Source organism: Galeopterus variegatus, unplaced genomic scaffold (assembly GCF_000696425.1).
Source record: "Galeopterus variegatus unplaced genomic scaffold, G_variegatus-3.0.2 Scaffold163, whole genome shotgun sequence".
Taxonomy (NCBI): domain Eukaryota; kingdom Metazoa; phylum Chordata; class Mammalia; order Dermoptera; family Cynocephalidae; genus Galeopterus; species Galeopterus variegatus.
In genome coordinates this window covers 889,323-898,248 of record NW_007726274.1, presented here as the reverse complement: position 1 = coordinate 898,248, position 8,926 = coordinate 889,323, and positions in this window count along the sequence as shown.

Here is an 8,926-nt window from a genome sequence, read left to right as displayed (position 1 = left end):
TATACTGTTTAAGTTCCACATATTTGTATAGTGTTCTCAGTTCTTTTTGTTATTGTTTTCAGTTTTATTGCATTATGATTGAAAAAGACACCTAAAAGAATTTTAAATTTTTTTAAAATTAGTTGAGACTTGCTTTGTTCCCTACCATAGGATTAATCTTGGAGAGTATTCTATGTGCTGTTGAGAAGAATGTGTATTCTGCAGCTGTTGCATGGAATGTTCTGAAGATGTGTATTAGATCCATTTGGTATAGGATGAAGTTTAACTTTGCTATTTCTTTGATGATTTTTAGTCTGGAGGATCTACAAATTGCTGAGAGTAGAGTGTTAAAGTTCCCTGCTATTCTTATATAACACTCTTCCTCTCTTTTTAAGTTCTATTAATATTTTCTTTATATATTTAGGTGTGCCAATGTTGAGTGCATATATATTTACAATATGGGGAATTGACCCTTCTATCATTGTATAATGTCATTCTTTGTCTCTTTTTGCAGCTTTTGATTTGAAGTCTATTTTATCTAATATAAGTATGCTCTCTTTTGGTTTCCTGATTTCTTTTTGTTTGCATTTGCATGGAATATCTTTTTCCATCCCTTTGCTTTCAGTCTATATATGTCCTTACAGGTGAAATGAGTTTCTGATAAGCAGCATATATTTGGACTTTGCTTTCTTTTCTTTTCTTTTTTTTCCCCATCCATTCAGTTGCTCTACATTTTTTAATTGGAGAATTTAATCTGCTTATATGTAAGGTAATTATCAATAAGATCTAACTACTGCCATTTTGTTATTCATTTTTTAAAGTTATTTTCTTTTCTCCCTTTCTTCTTGTATTCCTTTGTTATTAGAGAATTTTGTTTAGTAGTGTATTTTGATTTCTGGCTTTACTGTGTGTAGGGGTGTGTGTGTGTGTATGTGTATCTATTATAAGTTTTGGCTTTATGTTTACCATGAGGTGTACCAAAAATATCTTGTAGTTATAACAATTTATTTTAGGCTGATAGCAACTTAATGTTGTGAATATAGGAAAAAAACCAAAAAAATAGTAAAAATTTTATGTCCATTATCTCCCTCCACATTTGGGATTTTTGATGTCTTCTTTTACATCTTTTTATATTGCCTATCCCTTGACAAATTAACAGAGCTATTATTATTTTTAATAATTTTATTTTTTAGGCCGGCCTGGTGGCGCACTGCTACAGTGCGCCGCTTGGGAGTGCGGCGGCGCGCTCCCGCCGAGGGTTCGGATCCCACATACAGACCGGTTCCCGCTCACTGGCTGAGCGAGGTGCGGGCGCAACACGAGGGTTGTGATCCCATTGCCGGTCCCAGTCCGGTACGGGCGCGACACTGAGGGTTGCGATCCGTTGCCGGACACGAAAAAAGACAAAAAATAATAATAATAATAATTTATATGCCCTTTTATTAATGTGTGTGATCATTCTCCTGCCCTCTTTTTCAAGTTTCCAAATAACAACATTGCACTTTTATAAGCCTTGTAAAATTCTTAGGGTAAAACATTCCCTTAGAAATACCCCCAAGGGAACAATTGCTTCTCCCAAGTATTTCTTCCAGCCCCCCAACCACTGGGTCTCTTCTTAATTTCTTCCTTTTGTCACCCTCTCATTCTAATTACAGACAGCAAAACAAAGAATCTTCATAAAGAGGTAAAACTAAAGTGGCGATAGGTTAGAACCCTCCCATAATAACACCAAAATCATATTTTTTCCTGCCCTTCTGTGAACTGCTTTGCATATATTTTTATTTAATCCTTAAAACACAGTATATATTAATATACAGTATATATTATAAAGTATATATTATTACATAACCATTTTACAGATGTAGAAGTGAGGTTAAATAAATTAGCCCAGGGCCTTGAAGCTACTGTGTGTTAGTCCAGGGATTCAGACTCAGGTCTGCCTGCATTCAAAGCCCATGCTTTAGAACACCATCTAACACTGCTCAGAAATCCTCATTTATTCAGGACTCACATCAATATTAAACACTCTGCATCCCCAGCCAGGCCTCTCCCTTGTTGCTGGGTGAGTGACCGTGCTGTTAGTCACCACTGTAGAAAGAAACCTTTGTGACAGTTAGTGGTCTACATGCATGTAGGAAACTCAAAATAAAGCAAAATAGCCTATTTGCATAAATAGAATCTGCTCAAGTGTCAGCAAGCATGAGCTAGCAACAAATTTGAAGACAAGGCAAAGGAGGATAAAGGACCACCCCTTGCCTCCCCCACCCTTGTCCCTGCAGCCTCCATCCCGGGCCCTGGGCCCTGCCAGGAAGCCCGTCCTGTCAGATAAGCCCCAGCCAGACAAACATTGTCATTTGACTTCAGCACATCACCCTGATCCATATCAATTCCAGGTCTAAGCTTGATGCCCAATCATGAGTGGAATTTGGTTTGACATGTACCTGGCTATGAATGCCAAGTTCTCACCCCCATCCCTGCCCCACTTGAACCCCATAGCCTCATATGTCAGAATGTGACATCCCAGGTGTCAGCTGTAACACCAAGTGCACAGAGCAGGAGAAAGATGGGCCATGACAGCAGAGGCTCCGGTGCCTGGCCCAAGCCTGGCACCAGCACTGGCCTCCTGCCTCGGAGCAGGGAGCTGGGCCCACCAGCTGCATGTCAGCGGGCTGGGACCACAAAGTCCCCCAGCTGGGTGCCATGGAGTCTGCAATACCACTGCCAGAATTTTTCCTTTGCTTCCGCATTGTCCTCTCCTCTGACTCTGAGTCATTCAGTGTGTGTTTTGATTATCAAACAGCATTTCCCCTGGCTGGAAGAACCCAGGCTTTCAAGAGTGCAGGCAGCAGGTCACCAAAAGCAAGATAGTCATGGTTTTGCCTAGGACTGCCCCTACTGGCCAATTAGGGAGAGTGTATATAGAAAGGAGACCGAGACTAACACTCAGAATTTAGTACATACCAGTCCTATATTAGGTGCTTTGTGTAAGTTATATGATTGTATTGTCACAGCAAAACTGCAAAGCTCAAAAAGGAACCTACTCAAGATCACACCCCTATTAAGTGATGGCCCTGGAATCAGGTGTGGTGCACTCCAGAGCATCCTTCCTTTCTAGCAAGGAGAGCAGTGTTGGGTGCACCAGCTAAGGTCTCACTCAGTCCTTTGCATTAACTCTCCTGTTTGGCACCCAAAAGATGGGCAGGAATTTTCTGATACAGACTCAATCAGCCCATCTACTTCCTAAGCCCCCAGGCTCCTGGGACAGCAGAAGGGCTCCCCTTCCACAGACATTCTATGGTGCGCTTGGGATTGTGCTGACCGAACCTGGTAGGAGCTCTGAGCTCCACATACTCAGGATCTTACCTGCATGGTGCTGAGGCCAGCGGGTGACGGCTGCTGGACAGGATGATGACTTGAATGCTTGTGAGAATCTCCTGCTCATCTTTGCTGATGCCACGTATAAATGGCACCATAGAGTACTGTGTTCCCAGATTTTGGGATTTTTAATTCTCAAAAACATTGAGGACTGTGATATAGTTGCCAATATTTTGTTTTGCCAAGCAAGTATATAAACCACCCCCATTTATGATCACTATAATTTCATAAAGAAAGGAATGTTAAATACCAAAAATGTAGAAAAGACACCATCTCATTATAAAAGACAGGCTTTCCCAAGAAAGAAAGATGGCAAGGTTATGTTGTTATACATATATATTTTATATTTTGTCACAGATATATAAAAATATCATCAACTACCTGCATGTGTCCTAAGATCAACAATAAAGGATCCCTGGTTAGGACGGAAAGACCTTAGACTGAGAAACAGGCCACCTGCAGTCAATCCTTGACCCCTCTACTAATCATCTCTATGTGGTCTTGGGCAAATCACAGCATCTCTCTGATTTTTATCCTTCCACCCCACCCCCATCCCCCCATAAGACAGAGTGATAGTACCCACCTTACAGGGCATCATGAGGATTATATGAAATAATGAGTGAAAAATGCAGATGAGGAAACGTATCCATTTCTTCACCTGTTAAATAGGGAATTAGATGAAATGAGCTTTGAGATCCCTCTCAACTCTCTGTGATTTCAGGAAAGCAGCCCAAACCTCCTGGCTGCACCACAGAGCACACGCGTCTGGAAGAAAATACTTTCTAAGAGTGGTTCTCAAAGACAGAGAATCCTGTAAGACCTGGGACACATCAGATTTTGGGTGAACCTTGGCAAATTCTCAGCCCCTCTTTCACCTATGGCTTTTTCCTGGTCCTGTTTGTACACAAATAAAAGCAACAAATGCTTTTGTGCTGTTCTTTGGTGGGCCCCCAGAGATAGCCATGGCAGGTGGCCCACCTCAGGAAGCTGAAATGAGGGTGGGAGGCAAAGCATAAGGACATGCAAAGTTACATAACGTGAAATTTCAGCCCAGTCCACATAACTGGCCTTGAGTTCACTGTCTGTATCAGGACCTCTGAATCCTATTCCATCTCTGCCACTCTCTTCTAGACTATGATGCTCTCAAGAGAGTCAAATCTCAGAAGGACGCTGGGGAAAAAGGTGGGCCCAGGGCATGTGGGGTGTGCAGTGTCCTGCATGTGCATGTGAAGGATGAGGCCATGGGATGTCTTCGTTCGTCACCCCCCACCATCCTTCCACTTCTACCTCTGAGGCCCTCACCCACCTGAGACCCACTGGGAATAAGGGGCCCCATACTGCTCAAGTTTGTCAGTGGGGCAGTAGTCGTTGACTTACTCTCGCTTGTTCTCCCCTACGGGCAGAGAGATTTACATATTGAGTGTATGAGGCCAGAGACAGTTTAGGCAGGATAAATATTTTGCAAGGCTCAAAAAATGATTTAAAAGCACTCCAGGCTCAGTGCATGGAGCACCGACTGGATGCAGGTGCATTGGTGGCACCTGTCTTTGCCTAACTGTTGGACTTCATCCTATCTCTAGACCCATTGTCACAAAACCTGACCCAAGCCCAGCCTGTGCCATAAAGAGCATATTTATGGATAGTCTTGCCAGCCCCAAGAGGTTCTGGAAGGCTGACAATCATGTGACAAAGGCCGTCAGTGAGTGAATGAGTGTGTGTGCTCATATCATCCACCAGGGAAGAGTGAGGGCAATCCAATGCAGTTTGCTAAAGGATCCCTAGTATCAGCATGTTATCAGATAATGCTGTGAAGGCCATACTTCAAGGGTCACAATGCAGCTGAAGGTCAGAATGCCCCAAAGGAAATGTCTTCAGAAGTTCTCACTAGAAGAGGAAGGTTGAGCCCGGCACACTTCACAGCCTTACCACCAACTTACCTGAAGCCCATAAACCAGCCCAGGGAAGCTGCATCCATCCCTATAGATTCTAGTACCTGGAAATATATGTTAAGCAGCTCAGGGATGCATGAGTCAAAGGGAGCTGGGAGGGGCAGAGGTAGAGGTTTGAAGCAGATAACAGACCTGGAGAATATTTCCTAGCTGCCAATATCAGGTTTCCCATCTGTTCTTTTAAGGTAAATCTTGAGGCATATCCATGGAGGCTGGGAGGCAGGTTTCTGAGCCCTTGCCTTATGTAGGGTCTCTTCTTTTTTATTATTTGCACATGTGAACCAGAAGCTTTCAAACAAAACCCTGCAAGTTTTATTGCCTTTGTCTGAAGAGCAGAGAGAGTTTCTGCAAGAGCCATCACAATTAAAATGGCATCCAAAGAAGAATCTGTATAGCAACAGAATAAAATAAAATGAAAACAAAAAACAAAAAACAGTTCAAGGGGCGTGCAAACCATTCATCCCTCCCTCACCTCATGCTCCCATCTCTTTTCCCCAGGAAGAACTGATTTTTAAAATGCTGCGGGTCTGAATAGGAAATCTGCTGAAGATGTGAGTGTAGTTTAATAGGGTCTGTTCTGTGCTTGATCACCTTGCTGCCAGTGGGGACACCTACTGTTGTGACAGGTCATGTAAAAAGGGAAAGGAACAGCCAACAAGGAGAGCATCCTGGGACAGGCAGCACTTCAGTGAGAATCTTCTGCCAGAGCAGGGATGGATCTGCCAGGACCTGCCAGGCTGGATTGCAGCAGCAAACTCCACTTCCTGGGGGTGGATGTAGGGAAGCAAAAAAAGATAGAAGTGGCTTTGTGCAGATTTTCCATAAGCCCTAAAGTCAGAAAATAAATGTGTATTGCACATCTGTTGAACTGAGGCTGATCCATTACACATTGCCTATAGGATATATAGATAGACATTTATTTACTATAAGGAATTGGCTCACACAATCATGGAGGTGGAGAAGTCCCATGATCTGCTGTCTTCAAGTTGGAGACTGGGAAAGTTGAAAGTGTAGTTCCAGCCTGTATCCAACGGCCTTAGAACCAGGAGGACCAGGAATGATTTAAAAGCACTCCAGGCTCAGTGCATGGAGCAATGGAGCATTGGCTGGATGCAGGTACATTGGTGGCACCTGTCTTGCCTAGCTTACTGTGTAAGTTACAGTCCAAGTCTGAACCCTAAGAACCGGGAGTGTTGATGGTATGAGTCCTAGTCTGAGGGCAGGAGAAAACCGATGTCTCAGCTCAAGTAGTTAGGCAGAGAGAATAAATTCTCCCTTACTTAGCCATTTACTTACTTCAGGCCTCCAATAGATGGGATGAGACCCCCCACGTTGGGAAGGGCAATCAGCTTTACTCAGTGTACTAATTCAAATGTTAATCACTCTGGAAACACCCTCACAGACACACCCAGAAATAATGTTTAACCAAATATCTGGGTACCCTGTGATCCAGTCAAGTTGACACTTAAAATTAACCATCACAAGCACCCACCTGTGAAAAGGTCCTAAAGAACCCTGGTAAACAGTGTCATTTAACTAGACTCTCTATGTGTACAATCTTACATACCAATCAAAGTGTGCTCTGGTACTGCTCCCCCATGTGCAGTGGCTCTTGCCATCCCTCCTACCACAAAATGCATGTGATTCACTGGGGCATTTCTTGGTAATCTCCTGCCAACTTCTGAGAGTAAATGGACAAGTGCCACAACTGTGTTCAAGAAGGACATGGTGAATAGAATCACCTGGATGCCAAATATATCTGCCCCGCCCCAATTTTTAACAGCAGCACTACCTTCTAACCTGGGTCAACTATGCTTCTCTATTCCTTGCTCGTCAGTCTCTGTCAGAAGAAGCCCAAAGTGCTCAGGCTGTGGCCATAGCTGATAGTTCAGTGGGGCTTGCTATGTCTCCTGAAGGGAACATTCCTTCTCTGAGAGCTATGATTCCAGACCCACAGAGACTAGCATTATGGAGACAGGATGCAAAAATCCCCTAACTGGATCATTGGGAGTAATGGAAGTGGCAATTTGACTGCTACTACCCCTTGGTCTCAGATTCATGTACTGTGCTTATCAGGGACATAGCACCATATAATGGTCATTGATTTGTCCTGAAGAATGGCACCCTATAACTGCAAGATATCATTTCTAGGATGGTACTGCCTTCAAAAGTTTGTTCTATTACTCTGTCAAGCTAGCAGTATCTGGATGGTGTTGAATGTAATAGGAAAAGTGGACCCCATGGTCATTTGCTCACTGCTGCCTCTACTTTTCTATAAAGTGGATTCCTTCGTCCAATGATATTCTGTAGAATCCTTTATCAGTGGATTGCATACATTAGAAGTCCCCAAAGTGTGGTACTAACTAAGTCCTTGAAGGCAGGAAAGGCAAACCCAAATGTGGAATATCTGTTGACTCGTGGTTGGTTTGTCTCCTTGAGGGATAGTGTCATATTGTCATAGGGGACAGGATTCAGCTTGGTCTATGTTGCTAGCTAGATATTTGTCAATGGCAATAACAAGATCTGCCTTGGTGAGTGGAAGCTCGTACTATTGGGCCAGATCCCTGCCACCGAGCTATTCCATTTATGTGCCCTCTGTGCCAGTACTGCACTGGCTGATGAGAAAAACAGGCTGCTGTCCACTTACTGAGTCAACCTGTCTATTTGATTGTTTAGTGCCCCTTTGTGGTGGCTACTGTCTGGTGAGTGTTAATTGAGTGTTGTAAAGATCTTCATTCTTTATCTTCATTCTTCACTTTCATAAATCCATCAACATATGTCCTCCCAAGATCTCCTTGTCTCTAATCTTTAAATCTTCCCAGCTTTTAACCTCTAGCCAAGACATTTGCCATTGCTGTGAATCTCTCTATATCTTTACCTGAATCCATTTCTTTTTCCACACAATATAGATGGTCAGTGAATTACCCAAAGCTCTTCCAGTTGGAAGGATTTCCCTTCACCACTGCATTTCAGAGCGTTCACTGGGAGTGGGTGTAGTCTAGCTGCTGTCCATTTAGGGCTTGCACCCACATGCTCAGCTGACTTTTCCTCTTCAGTCATCTCATCATAAGGGATCCCTCAAGCAGCCAAATGTGTGAGTTGAGGGAGAAGCACAATGGTGACACTGGGGTATGACATGGGAGTCTGGGCCACCTGATCATGCAGCTTACTGGGTCCTCTGGGCCTATTTGTATCTAGTCCTGTATGTAACACTTCCCTCTAATGATGGATAGCTGATAAAATTTGGTGGGTCTGATTGAACCCAACTTAGGATAGGCCGTCAGGCCATATGGCCATTTGACATCCCATTACCGGGTGCTCTGTATCTCCTAGGTCCCAGTACTACACCTGAGCTCTTTTTCAAATTGTGTGTAATTCTCTGATATAGAGGGTGTGATCTTGCTCCAAAATTTTATGGGTTTAATTCTGTGATACTCTCATTGTGGTTTGCTGTAGCTCCACAGAGCATCTTTTCCCAGCACAGATACCTATAACATCTCAGGGACTACTAGGTCACATTGTGCAAATAGAAGGGCTACTTACACTGCAACCCCAATTTCTATAGAGCCCTTTCCTACTCCAGGTCCCACTCAAAGCTAGAAACTTTCCACATTACTTGGTAA